This window comes from Capra hircus, chromosome 17 (genome assembly GCF_001704415.2).
Source record: "Capra hircus breed San Clemente chromosome 17, ASM170441v1, whole genome shotgun sequence".
In the NCBI taxonomy this organism is placed as follows: domain Eukaryota; kingdom Metazoa; phylum Chordata; class Mammalia; order Artiodactyla; family Bovidae; genus Capra; species Capra hircus.
The window spans coordinates 56575904-56591849 of NC_030824.1; positions in this window are offsets into that span (position 1 = coordinate 56575904).

The window sequence follows — 15946 nt, forward strand, 5'->3', positions numbered from 1 at the left end:
TTCAAACTTGAACAATTTAAGCTACTTAACCCACAGGAGCTATCAGTCAGTAAGCTATAAAAATGGGTTTTATCTACATGCTATTTTCATCTTTATTTTTCATCAATACTGTGAGCATCTTAGAGACTTCTATAAAGGTACTATGAGTGTGTGTATGTATATATAGCATTGTATTTAATCATAGACTAATTTGATACAGAAATACTGCCATGCTTATACATTAATGTCATAAGTCATAATTCCCCCTGAACTCTTTATATTTAATTCATGGGAGCTTATAATCTTCATATTCATAAATTCAGTCAAACTGGAAATTGAACCCCAGTGTTTGTTTTTCTACTAGTGGGAAGTTGCCTGCATTCCCCCTCTAGCAAAAACAGTATTTTTTATGTTTTGTTTAGCTATTAACTATTTTATGCCTATACACTATACCTTAGGCATAATGCTTAGATACTCGCAAACACTCTTAGTGCCTCTTTATTTGACCCATCGAAAGTATCAGTGTTAGTATTTCAAGTGAATTATCTTTTTTAAAATGCGTTAGCCTTAAAAATTTTAGAAGCAACAATGTGGGCCAATCCTTTTTATTCCTATCTTTGGGTCATTGCAGTTGGTCTTAACCCTCCATTGTTAGCTAACAGTCAGCTTTTTATCAGGATTGACATAGCATGACCAAACCAACTGGATCAAGAAAGAGGGGGTCATACTCCAGAAAAACAATAACATCTGCTTTATGTAAATCTGTACATAATTTAAAATACGAACAACTGTGAGATGAAAAGCCATGGTGCAAATGAATATTTTAGACATCATGGACTTGTGATGATGAAAAATCACTTGTCAGGTTTTGAGATGATTGGTTTTAATCTGATAAATATGTTTATATATTACTGCAACTTGAAATAATTCATCCTCCATAGATTTATCTTTCTTTAGGTTCAGTATAATGTATATTATGAGTTTCAACAGTCTGTTTCATCAAGGGATTAACCTAGCTTCTTGCTTCCTTTACTAAAAAGACATGGCTTTGTGTGAGTTCTTGTAACCTAAATCGATTGTTGATAACCATCCCAAATTTCCACAGCAGAATCTTATGTATAAATTTATTTCTCCCTTCTTGCACATCTTCTTTTGTAAAGATCCAATTGTAGATAATTTCTGCTACCAAATAAAACTTTTCAAACAATTTGGTTTCAAGACCTTAAATAGTTAATTTGGATACTGAGACTGTGAACCAATAAGGATGTGTAAATTTCTGTTTTCAACCCTTCCTTAGAATCTTTATCTAAATCAGAAACACGATTCTCCTGTTAACTATGCTTCCCAGTTCTGCTTTTAGAGGGTCACTCATTTTCTACAATAAAGATCCCACTGACTGAATGAGTGTTAGTCGCTAAGTCATGTCCAACTCTTTGCAACTCCATGGACTGTAGCCCACCAGGCTCCTCTGTCCATGGAATTCTCCAGGCAAGAATACTGGAATGGGTTGCCATTTCCTTCTCCAGGGGATCTTTCTGACCCAGGGATCAAACTCAGGTCTCCTGCATTGCAGGAAATGTGGATTCTTTACCATCTGAGCCACCAGGGAAACCCCCAAATATCCCACTAACCATGCCAAAATGTTACAGTCATGCTCTAACTAAATACAAAAACCTCCTGAGACTGTTGCCCATGCATATACCCTTTATTTCTTCATCTACTCAGTGCTAGCAGCACTTTTTTGAATAAAAGGCCAGTAAGTAAGAACCTTTGGGTCAGGAAACACATTTCCAACATGCCTTGGGAAATTGTAACAGGATAGACTTTTCCATTTCTAGGAACATTTGCAGACACCTCCAGTGCTTCATTAGACCCCAAGAATTACCGTAAGTTGTGGCATTTTGCAACTCTGACTATCATTAGATCATTTGGGAAGTTTGAGAGGATGAAATCATTTCTGAAATCATTCTTCCCCATCTGTCTGTCACCCTGTACATGGTGAAATCTCTGGATATTTGCATATACCTTCTTTGGGGGGAAAAGCTACTTCTCTGATACCAGTACATGTTTTGAATTAGAGTTTTGTTGGGAGAGTTTGCTGGAGAATAATTTGGCCATTCTGTGAATGCATGTTATTGCATATTTAAAAACTGAGTCAGTAGCAGAAGGCATTTTATTATCTCTAGTGGTGAGTCACATTCCCCCCTTAGATTCGGTTTCAATATTATACAAAGCTACTTATTAATAAACACCTATAGAAAATTAAGTTTCTGAAGTTTGTTCCTATAATTCATTAGACAGGATTTATTCCTACTAATCATGGTTGTGTTGGTGATTCACTCATGGCTCAGTGTGTCTCTGATTTTGTGTGTGATTCCCAGAGTATTTGGAGGACTCCGTATGTGGTGGTACAGAAAACGAAGAAGTCAAATAAATGTTTTAAAAGCCTACTTTCTCAAGTAGGCTATCAAATGATTAATGTGTCAACTTGACTAAGCTGTGGTGCCCATGTGTTTGTTCAAACACTGGTATAGATGTTGCTGCAAAAATGCTGTGTAGATGTGTTTAACGTTACAATCAATTTAGGCAAAGCCCATCACCCTCCAGAGGGTGGGTGGGCCTCATCCAATTCGTTGAAGGCCTTCAAAGCAAAAACTGAAGTTTCCTACCAAAGAAGGAATTTTTGCCTCAAGACTGTAACATAGAAATCCTGTGTGAATTTGCAGCCTGCTGATTTACTACCCTACGAATTTCAAACTTGCCACCTCACAATTGTTCCTTAGAATCTCTTGAGATGGACAGAGAGATAGACAAATCGATTATATTGGTTCTATCTCAGTAGTTAAATAGATACACGGATGGACAGATACATAGATTCTTTCTCTGGAGACCCCTGTTAATTCATTATTCTGAGATATCTACATATTTATAGAGAGTGCAAGCAATGATTTTAAGGTTTAATTTGAAATGCAAGTTACAAACACAATTTGGATATGTTGACAATCTATGCCAAAAATGTTTTCTGAAATTAAAGTGTTGATGCACTTCTGAAGCCATTTACTTACAGTGAAACATATTTCCACTTCTGTGGACCATAATTTTTTTTTTCTTTCAGGAATCATTATATCAGCATCCTCAGGGAGAGAGAACAGAGTGCTAAGAGGAACAGAAAGATTACTGGACTCTTGTTGGGTGGTATACAGGATCCTATAATGAACACAAGTTCATTTGCTGCACTTTTTTGTAGTCTTGGCCCTTGTCACATGCTATGACTTTAATATGCTTAATTATTCTTGCTTTAAATTTCCCTTTTATATGTAGAACATAAACCCTATACACCTAAAAACTGTCTGAAAATTGCTTATTTCAATCTTTAAATCAATAACTTTGGAATTCAGACTAAGAAGTACTGTTTTTCCAGATTTTGATTCGACTGGATGAGGGCCTATTAAAAATTAAATCACTTCACCAGAGTAGCTGCTACTTGTGTAGCATTATGCTAGGTGCTGTGGGAGACACAGAAGAAATCTGCATCAGTCTTATCTGTACAAAGATATGTGTAAAATAAATGATATGGGATGGTAAATAGTTACTTCTGAAGTACCAACAGTGAGCTACTGAGGCAGAGACTGGTAAAATATAGTAGGTCAAAAGCTGCATAGAAGTGGAGATTGAGCCAAACTTTGGATGACTGGCAAGAAGGGAAAAGAAGGCATTCTCTACAAAGAAGAACAATATGGACAATTCACTTATCAGTTTAAAAAGAGAAGAAAAGAAGTAGAATGCGGAGAACTGTGTTGTGTATTAGATGTGTGTGTTCAGTCATGTCTGACTCTTTACGGCTCCATGGAATGTAGCCCATCAGGCTCCTCTGTCCTCGGGATTTTCCAGGCAAGAATACTGGAGCGGGTTGCCATGCCCTCCTCCAGGGCATCTTCTCTACCCAGGGATTGAACCCACCTCTCCAGTGTCTTTTGCACTGCAGGCAGATTCTTATACCACTGAGCCACCTGGAAAGCCCCTGTGTATTAGATACTGCTACAGCTAAGCCACTTCAGTCGTGTCCTACTCTTTGTGACCCCATAGACAGCAGCCCACCAGGCTCCCCCGTCCCTGGGATTCTCCAGGCAAGAACACTGGAGTGGGTTGCCATTTCCTTCTCCAATGCATGGAATTGAAAAGTGAAAGTGAAGTCACTCAGTCGTGTCGGACTCTTCGTGACCCCATGGACTGCAGCCCACCAGGCTCCTCCGTCCATGGGATTTTCCAGGCAAGAGTACTGGAGTGGGGTGCCATTGCCTTCTCCAGTGTATTAGATGGAAGGTTATAAATATTGTGTTAATCATTTAATGCTATGTAATAAACCAAAATTTAGTGGCTTAAAAAATCATCCTCATCCATTCTCACAGTTTTCCACAGTCAGAAGTTAAAGAGTATCTTGGCTTAGCAATTCTGTCTCAGTCTCTAGTGAAATGAAGTAGAATCAGTTGAGACTGCAGTACTCTTGAGATGAAGGATATGTTCCCAAGGAGGTTAAACCACATGGCTGGGAAGTGGCAGGAGGCCTGTGTCCTTCACGTGGACTTCTTCCAGGGGTGCTTGAGTATCCTCATGGCATGGCTGCTGGCTCCACCCAAGCTAGTGATCCCGGAGACCCAGCAGAAGCTTCCATGCCTTTTGTGACCTAGGTTTGGAAGCCTCACACTGTCATGCACTCTACTGGGCCATCTGGTCTACTCCCTACTCATTGTGGGAGGAGACATATAAGGATGTGAATACCAGGAACGAGGGTTACTGGAAGAATCTTAGAGGCTAATTTTCACAGAGTTGACTGTTAAGAGATGACGCCAAAAGTAGATGGCTTTAAGGACCAAGGAACCCAAGTTTACCGAGAGTTAAGAACTTTAAGATGTTAGAACATCTTACTACTCTACTGGAAAGAGTAGGCCACAGGAAGTCAAGAAATAGCCCTGAACCTGCATCTGTGAGTTTAGCTGTGGGTCCTTGTAAATTACAAAGCTATTCAACAGATATTGAGACACTTTATTTTTTTACTATTTATTATTTATTTGTTTACTTGCACTGGGTCTTAGTTGCAGCATGTTGAATTCTTAGTTGCTGCATATGAACTCTTTAGTTACAGGATATGGGATCTAGTTCCCTGACCAGGAATCAACCCTGGGCCCCTGGCATTGGGAGCACAGAGTCTTAGCCACTGGACCAACAGGGAAGTCTTGAGACACTGTGTTTTATATTTACTCTTACTTAATCCCCATGACGCTGCCAAGTAGTCACATTATTCTTGTCAACCTTCAAGTTCCAGCATAAACAATTCCACAAGGCCTTCCCTCAACTGCCCCACCCAGAGATGCTCGCTCCTCCCTTTGAAAGGCTCAATACTAGTACGTCTCTTCTTTTTTTCATATTTGGCTTTTGTGATGAGATATTAATTTGCTAGGGCTACAATCTCAAAGTACCACAGATGGGGGGGCTTAAATAATGGATTTATTTTTTCACAGTTTTGGAGGCTGGAAGGTCAAGGTTAAGGCGTAGGCAGATTTAGTTTCTTCTGAAGCTTCTTTCACTGGTTTGTAGATGGCTGCCGTCTCACTTGGCCTTTTCCCTGGACACAGGAACCCTGCTGTCACATTCTGTCATTACAAGGACACCAGCCATATTGAATGAGACCCCCATCTTTATGACTCATTTAACCTTAACTTTTTCTTTAAAAGCCCCCATCTCCAAAAACATATTCTTAGGTATAGGGGTTGAGTCTTCAATATGAATTTTGGGAGACAGTTCAGTTCATCAGTTCAGTTCAGTTCAGTCACTCAGTTGTGTCCGACTCTTTGCGACCCCATGAATCGCAGCACGCCAGGCCTCCCTGTCCATCAACAACTCCCGGAGTTCGCCCAGACTCACGTCCATCGAGTCAGTGAATCCATCCAGCCATCTCATCCTCTGTCGTCCCCTTCTTCTCCTGCCCCCAATCCCTCCCAGCATCAGGGTCTTTTCCAATGAGTCAACTCTTCGCATGAGGTGGCCAAAGTACTGGAGTTTCAGCTTTAGTATCATTCCTTCCAAAGAATTCCCAGGGCTCATCTCCTTCAGAATAATTAGCTATGTTTAGCTCATCAACCTAGCTGCATGCACCTTAGAATAAAAACTATGTTTTATCAAATATCTGTCTCATCCATCACATCCCCAGCAAGAAAAGATGGTACACTCTGAGGAGAAACTGAAGAGAATTGAATGAAGAAACGATTGCAAACCTGTGCATTGGGTGAAGGGAACCAACAAGGGGTGGTTAAAAACCCTTAGTGACAGTAAGACGCCATCACCGCTTTTAGATCAAGGGGCAGATGGAAGGTGCTGCTGCTGACAATCCAGCAAGAGCTGTCCACCAGCAGACACTTGAGTCTTAGGTGGAAGGACACAACCCCTCCCAAAAGCAGACCAGCAGTGAGGGAGTGAGGTTACCTCTCCTGTGACTTGCCAGTGGCTAAAAGCAACCAGCAGCCCCAGGAGATGTACAATGCACGGAGGTCATCTTCTCAGGGCAGATAGCAAGACAGAGAAGGCTAAGATCCAACAGAGGAAATCCTTCACAATCTTCATATTTTCATGGTTTCATATTCACATATCAAACCATCAAAGAAATAAAGGGTCTGCAGAAGACTGGCTTGCTTAAGTGAAGTGAGTGAAGTCGCTCAGTCATGTCTGACTCTTTGCGAACCTGTGGACTGTAGCCTGCCAGGCTCCTCTGTCCATGGGATTCTCCAGGCAAGAATACTGGAGTGGGTTGCCATTTCCTTCTCCAGGGGATCTTCCCAACCCAGGGATCGAACCCGGGTCTCCTGCATTAGCAGGCAGATGCTTTATCCTCTGAGCCACCAGGGAAGGCCACTGGTTTCATATTCACATATCAAACCATCAAAGAAATACAGGGTCTGCGGAAGATTGGCTTGCTTAAACACCTGATCAAAACTCTTTCTAGACAAAGGTCTGTATAGTCAGAGCTATAGCTTTTCCAGTAGTCATGTACATGTGACGGTTGGACCATTAAGGTCGAGCACCAAAGAATAGATATTTTCAAATTGTGGTGCTGGAGAAGACTCTTCAGTGTCCCTTGGACAGCATCCTAAAAGAAATCACCCCTGAATATTCACTGGAAGGACTGATGCTGAAGTTGAAGCTCCAATACTTTGACCACCTGATGTGAAGGGCCAACTAATTGGAAAAGACCCTGATGCTGGGAAAGATTGAGGGCAGGAGGAGAAGGGGACGACAGAGGATGAGAGGGTTGGATGGCATCACTGACTCAACAGACATGAGTTTGAGCAAACTCCAGGAGACAGTGAAGGGCAGGGAAGCCTGGCGTGTTGCAGTCCATGGAGTCGCAAAGAGTCGGACATGACTTAGGTACTGAACAACAACAACCTGTACTTCAGAAGAAGTAAAAATGAAAACTACATTTCCCAGACTTCCTTGCAGCTAGCACTCTGCCCATCATCCACTTTCCACCAGTCACATTCACTTGAATTCAGAAACAGTTGAATGGAGAGGGAGGCAGAACTTGCAAAGCATCATTACTGTTAAATCTAGCCACTGATGTTTAGTAGATGAAGCAGTGTTCCTGATCCTGAGTTGACAGCTAAGATGGTGAATTCTGGGAGCCATCATCTGTGCAGCCATCCCTGCACCCTCATGGAACCATGGACAAGTGATCCTGGAATCAGCCACTAGGGACATGGTTTCCTGAATCCAGATTTCTGATTGTTTCCAAGTCTGGCCCTTTGGTGGCATTGTCCTGAGAATCATTACTAAAGGTCATACACACCTACCAGTGATTGTAAATTCTTTATTCTCTATATTAAATCTTAACCATTTTGTTTAAAATTGCTAGAGTGGCTTACCTCTGTTGAAAATTACCTTGGGGTCATTTTCTGCCCCTTGCATTCTGGAGTATTTTTCCTCGTCTCATATTGCAAAACTGTGTAATTAAAGAAAATTGAGGGGAAGGGGTAGGAGTAAGAGGAAAACACTCTCAAACTGTTACTTCCCTTTCTTTGCCTGCAAATGTGCAGCTGGATTCTGCTTTCTGCACTGACTGTTGTTATAAATATCTTCCCAGGTGTGAAACATGTATCTGATCTGTCATCTTTAAAGACTGTATAATATTGTTTTAAGTATTTTAAAATACTCCATGATAAGATCCAATTTGGATACAGGCGTGGGAAGTGAAACACTAGCATATACTACTACTGGGAGCATAAATCAGTACAACTTTTTTGAAAGAGCACTTTATTATTACAATTTTAATGTCTTGAAACTATATTTAACCGCATAGCAACCATATAGTAACTGAATATCAAGGAATTAACCTTGAAGATTGGTAGCTCAGTGGTAAAGAATCTGCCTGCAATGCAAAAGACCGCCGGCAAAACCCAGGAGACATGGACTCAATCCCCGGGTCAGAAAGAACCCCTGGAGAAGGGAATGGCAACCCACTTCATTATTCTTGCCTGGGAAATCCCATGGACAGAGGAGCCTGGCGGGATACAGTTCATGGGGTCACAAGAGTTGGAGGTGACTTGGTGACTAAACCACCACCACCAACCCTGAAGAATTAAACGTGCACAATAATTTATTTCCAAGGAGTTGGAAGTGTATCCAAGAGTGGAAGGTTGGTTAAATTGTGCATACATATGTATGTGGTCATTTACAATATACAACAATAATCTTCAAGTGTGTTCCTCGATAAGAGAAACCTCTGAAATAAAAGGGAGTCCAAGTTTGTGAGATCCAGTGCCTCTTCACCTTGCTTTAATTAGGGTGCTTCTGTTTCCATGTTGGAAGATAAGTGTAAGATTCTGTTTGAAAAATAGTTTCTGCTACTGGAAAACATTCTAACCATTGTAATAAAAGAATAATTGATGTCATCAATGGTTTTTCAATATATACTGCTATGTAAAAATTGTCTACATAACTAAGCATAATATAAGCCTATGTTTGTATGTAACTAATAGGATTAAAACAGTCAGATATCCCTACAGATAATACAGAGATTGAAATAATAATTAAAAAGATATTATGGGCAACCTTAGGCAAATAAATCTGAAATTTTTATAAAATGAGCAAACTGCTATTAAAAAAAACACTACAGCTGAGAAAACAATTTTTGAATAGTCCTATATCAACTGAAATGAGTTATCAACTAAAATGAATTTTATAGTTAAAAACCTTTTTTACAAAGAGAATTCTGGGCTCAGATAAAATCTCTAATAGATATTACCAAATATTTAAGAAAGAATGCCAATCCTACATGAGTTAAAGAATACAAGGTAATACACCACATTAGTAAACTAAAGGGGAAAATACACAGTCATTTTAACTAATGCAGAAAACCTGTTGATAATTTCAATATCTATGTTTAGTTTCATATATACTGAAAACAAAACTCTTAGTAACATGAAGTAAAAAAAAAAGTATTACCAAGAAAAGAATATCTATTTTCAAAATCCATCAGCAAACATGACACTTCGTAAGGTGAAATATTGACAACTTTCTCCTTGAGACCTAAAACAAGATCAGTATGTCCACTATTAGCATTTTCATTCATTACTGAACTAAGGGACCCTACCAGTGAGAAGTAGAGGATTTGAACAAAATAAATAAAACTTATTATTCACAATGATATGATTGTGTGTGTAGAAAATTCAAGCAAATCTATAGATAAAAGATTGCTAGAGACAAAGTTAACAGGCAACAATGAATCATATTTTTATGAACCCATGGCATATAATTTAAATACAAATTTTTAAAAGATGAAGATTATGACATCAAAAACATCAAATACTTAGGAATATGTTTAAAATAGAATGTGCCATGCCTCTACTATAAAACATTAATATATACTGTTGAATTCAGTTTTCCAAATATTTTGTTGAGGATTTTTGGATCTATGTTCACTGGTGATATTAGCCTCTATGTTTTGTTAGTCCCCAAACAAAGATGAAGACCTTTGTTGATGTATTCCTGGCACTTACAAGGCAGATTATTCATGCAATCATCTTGACTAGGAATGCACCGATCCTATGCCCTCAGTTCAGTTCAGTTCAGGTGCTCCTGGAGCTTGCTCAAACTCATGTTCATTGAGCTGGTGATGCCATCCAACCATCTCATCCTCTGTCGTCCCCTTCTCCTGCCTTCAACCTTCAATCTTTCCCAGCATCAGGGGCTTTTCCAATGAGTCAGCTCTTTGCTTCAGGTGGCAAAAGTATTGGAGATTCAGCTTCAGCATCAGTCTTTCCAATGAATATTCAGGTCTGATTTCCTTTAGGATGGACTGGTTGGATCTCCTTGCAGTCCAGGGGACTCTCAAGAGTCTTCTCCAACACCACAGTACAGAAGCATCAATTCTTCGGCGCTCAGCTTTCTTCACAGCCCAACTCTCACATCCATACATGACTACTGGAAAAACCATAGCTTTGACTAGATGGACCTTTTTGGTCTCTGCTTTTTAACATGCTGTCTAGGTTGGTCATAGCTTTTCTTCCAAGGAGGAAGGGTCTTTTAATTTCATGGCTGCAATCACCATCTGCAGTGATTTTGGAGCCCAAGAAAATAAAATCTGTCACTGTTTCCACTGTTTCCCCATCTATTTGCCATGAAGTGATGGGACCAGATGCCATGATCTTAGTTTTTTGAATGTTGAGTTTTAAACCAGCTTTTTCACTCTCCTCTATTGCTCTAGGTTAACTATAAAATTGTCACAATGGCCCTTTGGCAGTATGGAGTGCAGCTATGAATGCTTTGGGATCATTGTCCACCCAGTCCCAACCTGAAAGTAAGTTACCCTAGAATACACTGATCCATTGATTATATGGAACTGCCTGTCTCATTTTTTCAGTCTCAGGAGGTCTTCTCAGTTCAGTGGGCACTTTTCATTCCCTCTGTCTTCCAATGCATAACAACCACCACACCATATATAAACCTTGAATGGGGGGGAAAAGCTATATAAAACATTTTAGGCACAAATAGAAAACTAAGTGGGCTAGGAGCTAAGCAATATTGAAGAATTAGTCAATATTCTCAGGTGTAGTAATAGTATTATGGTACTGTAGTTGAAGTTGGATAACCTTCATCAAATATATGCATGTTGAAATACTTAAAGTGAGAGCATCTAAAAGAAAAATCCTGAAACAACTGAAAAAATTGCTCACAATATATACATTTGTAGAGAAACAGATTTAAATAAAGCAAAATATTAATAATTATTGTCAAGAAAGTGAGTACTTTCTGCAATATTTTTTAACCTTTCTGTTGAAGACTTTGGTTGTAGAAAACTGAAAAATAATTGAAAAGATAATAGATATTTCCTGTAGAAAAAGAGATAGAGAGAAAGAAGAAAGGGAGAAAGGAAGGAAGAAAGGAAAGAAGGAAGAGAGAGATAACAGAATGGTAAGAATAAAACCTTAAGTTCACTGGAATATGTTTTTAAGTTATTAGTATGAATTGGCAATCTCTGAAAATACTTTTAAAATAATGTCTACAATTTGAATATATTATTTACATCTCTTTTTAAAAATTAATATTTTTATCTGAATAAGAGCACAAAACAATCTTTCTTATGAATTATTTTTCTATATAATATTTTGAACAAAGAACACGATGACATAGTTCAAAACACAAAAAGCATACAATATTATGCACCAAAAAGTATTCCTTTCACCTTAGTTGTTTACCCAGATGTATACTCATAAGCAAATTCATCTATATTAATGGAACCAATAAATTTCAGTTGTTCTTAATGATACTCTGTTTTTCCCCTAAAAGATTATATTTGCATATTTCCAGCCGCTTGAGCATTTGTTATTTGGTGGACATCGCCCCCTTGTGCATAAAACTGAATCTGCAAGGCAAATCTAGACTGGAATAAATTTATGACTATTCTTCCACAGAATTACAATCATAAAAGTTCCTTGAAGTCATATAGTCTCTCATCACACTTTCAATTACTCAGTTATGACAAGCCCCCAAACACTAGCCCTTTTCTTGATGCTCTCAAGGAAGGCATCCCCACACTTGCCTTAGCAATCTCATATGTACTTTGTACTTTTTGTCTCTAAAGAATTCTTACATCCATATTTTGTTTGATTAGAACAGGAGTTATTGCCCTCCTTCTCTATTGAGATATAATTCACATACCATTCACCTCACTCACTCATTTAAAGTGTACAACTCGATGGTTTTTAGCACATTCAGAACTGTCCAACTGTCATCACAGTTTATTTTAGAACACTTTAATCACTCCAAAGAGAAACTTCTTACCTGTTAGCAGTCACTACCCATTTCCCCAACCCTACCCATAAACCCTAGGCAAGCACTGATCTATTTTGTCTCTGTAGAGACCCCTTTTCTAGGCATTTTAATATACATAGGACCATATAGTATGACAGGTGGTCTTCTGTGACCTTCTTTTTTCACTAGGCTTAGCATGTACAAGGTCCACCCAGATTGTAGCATGTATCAGCATTTCCTTCCTTTTTACAGCTGAGTAATATTCTACTCAGCTACATTTAATTTTCTATTCATCAGTTGATGGGCATTTGGTTCATTTCCACTCTTGGACTGTTCTGCATTATGTTGCTACAAACACTCCATTGTCCTCCTTTTACAGTTGCAAAAGTGGAAAATTTCTGAGCTGAGATGATCTCTCAAAGGCTTGCAATAGGAGAAAAGGGTTGTCCTGCTCTGGACTTCTTTTTGTCCATCACCAACACTACTCCGACCATAGTACCAGCCATCGCATTTGAGAGCACCTCTCACTCTCAATCTCCCCAACCTTCCCTGAATTCCTGTTACTAGCATCTCCAACCCCCAAATGATCGTTCCATCAGCTACCATCTCCCACCTCTTTCCTTTTGCCAAGCCTTTCCTCTGGTTCTGTAAAAAACTTTATCTCCACTTCATGCCCAATTTGCCTTGATGGGATGTGGGCTGCCTTGAGAATATCATGTTCCCAGCTCTTTCAAATGGAACTATTTCCTGTCAGAGCCCCACCCCTGGGAGCAGGAAGTAAGTTCCCTTCCTGGCCACCAGTGCTTCAGACAAGACTCCCTCCTCCTCCCAAATCTCTAGCAATTTAGTTTAAGAAACCAGTGTACTTGTTGCTACAATCTAGTGACTCCTGGTCCCCCGTCTCATTCGGTGGTCATGCCATCTTGCCCCGCACCCTCACCCCGTAGATCACTATCTTCCCTTCTCTATTTTTTCAGGTCTCTGTGTGACTTTAATAGCCTTCCGAGCAGTACGTACAGAACACTAGCTTCTCTCAGCTCCTTGAACTCTAATGACCTTTTCCCTCCACCTCCTTCAGCCATCCAGCGCCAAGTTTCCACCCGAGGGCTTACGGAATCAGACCAATTTACCAAATGAACAATTGGCAGAATCGACTTAATTCTCGCTGCTATTAATAAAGTTTACAATCATGTGCCATATTGGATGGGGCAGATTGAATAGCCTTTAATGACTTCCTGTGACATTTTAGTTTTACTTGGCTTTAAGTCTGTTCTAACTCCCTGCCTTTGTAGCTGCAGGAAGACAGAGCAGAGCAGAGATTGAGAAAAGCTGCAGAAGGGAGTGCGCAGCCCATGAAGACTAAATGGCAGGGAGGTGGGGGGCTGGGAAACAGACTCGGGAAGAGAGAGGTGCTGCTGACAACATTCGTTTTATCAATGCACGTTCTGTGATGTTTTGACTGTGAGGAATTCTTCTCAAACATTTTAAAACCCCTCAGTCTTTTCTCTCTACTCAATACACTAAATTCTCCTCTTTCGTTAGTCCATTGTCTTCTCTTCTGCTCCTGCGTTTTTTTCTCACCTGGCTCCTCTTAACTCTAGTTAGAACTCTATTCGGCCTGTCTGGCGCCTTATTTTTGTGTTTGTTTTTGTACTGAAGTATAGTTTTTGTGGGCCTCCCAGATGACACTAGTGGTAAAGAACCCAGCTGCCAATGCAGGAAACATAAGAGACTCAGGTTCAATCCCTGGGTTGGGGAAGATCCCCTGGAAGAAGGCATGGCAACCCATTCCAGTATTCTCGCCTGGAGAATCCCATGGACAGAGGAGCCTGGCGGGCTACAGTCCATAGAGTTACAAAGAATTGGAAATGACTGCAGCAATTTAGCAAGCACACATAGTTTCTGTACAATATGGAGTACAGCATAGTGATTCATAATGTTTTAAGGTTATATAGTATTTATAGTTATCCTAAAATATTGGCTATATTCCCTGTGCAATACAGTATATCCTTGAAGCTGATTTATTTTATACATAATTGTGTCTCTTAATCCGTTCCCCCTATGTTGCATCTTTCTGCTTCTTTCACTTGTAACCACTGGTTTGTTCTCTATATCTGGGAATCTATTTCTTTTTCATTGCATTCGCTAGTTTATTGAATCTTTCTGATTCCACATATAAATGACATCGTACAGAGTGTGTCTTATTCTGTCTGGCTTATTCCACTTAGCATAATGCTCTATGGGTCTATCCATGTTGTTCCAAATGGCAAAATTTCATTCCTTTTTATAGCTGAGAAGTATTCCAGTGTATATAGACATATATCAATCACATCTTCTTTATCCATTCATCTGTCGATGGACACCTAGGTTGCTTCCATATCTTGGCAACTGTGAATAACGCTGCCATAAACATTGGGGGGCATGCATAATTTCAAATTGGTGTTTTTTTATGTCTTTCAGATATATACCCAGGAGTGGAATTACTGGGTCATATGGTAGTTCTAATTTTAGTTTTTTGAGAAGCCTCCATACTGCTTTCTGCTGTGTTTGCACCAATTTACATTCCTAGCAACAGTGTACGAGGCTTTCCTTTTCTCCGCATCCTTACCAACATTTGGTATTTGTAGTCTTTTTGATGATGGCCATTCTGATTCGAGGTGCATCTCATTGTGATGGACAGTCTACTGAACGTGATAAAATCTGAGGGAGTGGATGAAAGATATATATAGGCTTCCCAGGTGGCTCAGTGGTAAAGAATCCGCCTGCCAATGTAGGAGACACAAAAGACTCAGGTTGGATACCTGGATTGGGAAGATGGACTGCAAAAGGAAGTGGTAACCCACGCCAGTATTCTCACCTGGGAAATCCCATGGACAGAGGAGCCTGGCAGGCTACAGTACGTGGTCTCACAAAGAGTCGGACACGACGGCACACACACACACACACACATAAAGATGTATGGTAGGGAGGCCTCACAGTATAGATGTATACAGAATCCTGGAAATGGACGAATACCTGGGGAGAATGTGCAGTTAGAAAAGAGAGTTGATTGCATGACTAAGTCCAACACGTAGACATCAAGCGGAGGATAAGGAGTCAGCAAAGGAGACTGAGAAAGAATGGATAGGAAAGCGGGAAGGAAACGGGGAGTTTGTAGTCTTATGAACACAGAATATTTCAGGGAAAAGGGAGTGATCACAAATGTGAACTCCTACTGAGAGGTATAAGAACAGAGAAACAGGCATTTGATTTGGTGCCATGAAAATCCTTGATAGACACAAGCACTTTCAGTACAGTGCTGGAGAGAGAGTGTGATTAGGGCAGTCCAGATGGTGCCGAAGTACAGACTTCAATCAGTATAACAGCCCTTTCAAGGAATGTTTCTATCAAAAGACTAAAAAAAATATGGAGGAGGGATGTAATACCAAAGATATTAGAGAGGATAGTTGTGTGTGTGTGTGTGTGTGTGTTTATAGAGTATCAGGCACTAACTCATGTTTACATGCTGGTGGCAAAGATCTAATAGAGTAGGAAAAAAAATTCTATGATACAGAGAAGAGAAGCTTTAACTGGGGACTTCCCTGGTGGTCCTGGAGGAGTAGCTAAGACTCTTCCAATGCAGGGGGCACAGGTTCAATCTCTGGTCAGGGAATTAGGTTCCACA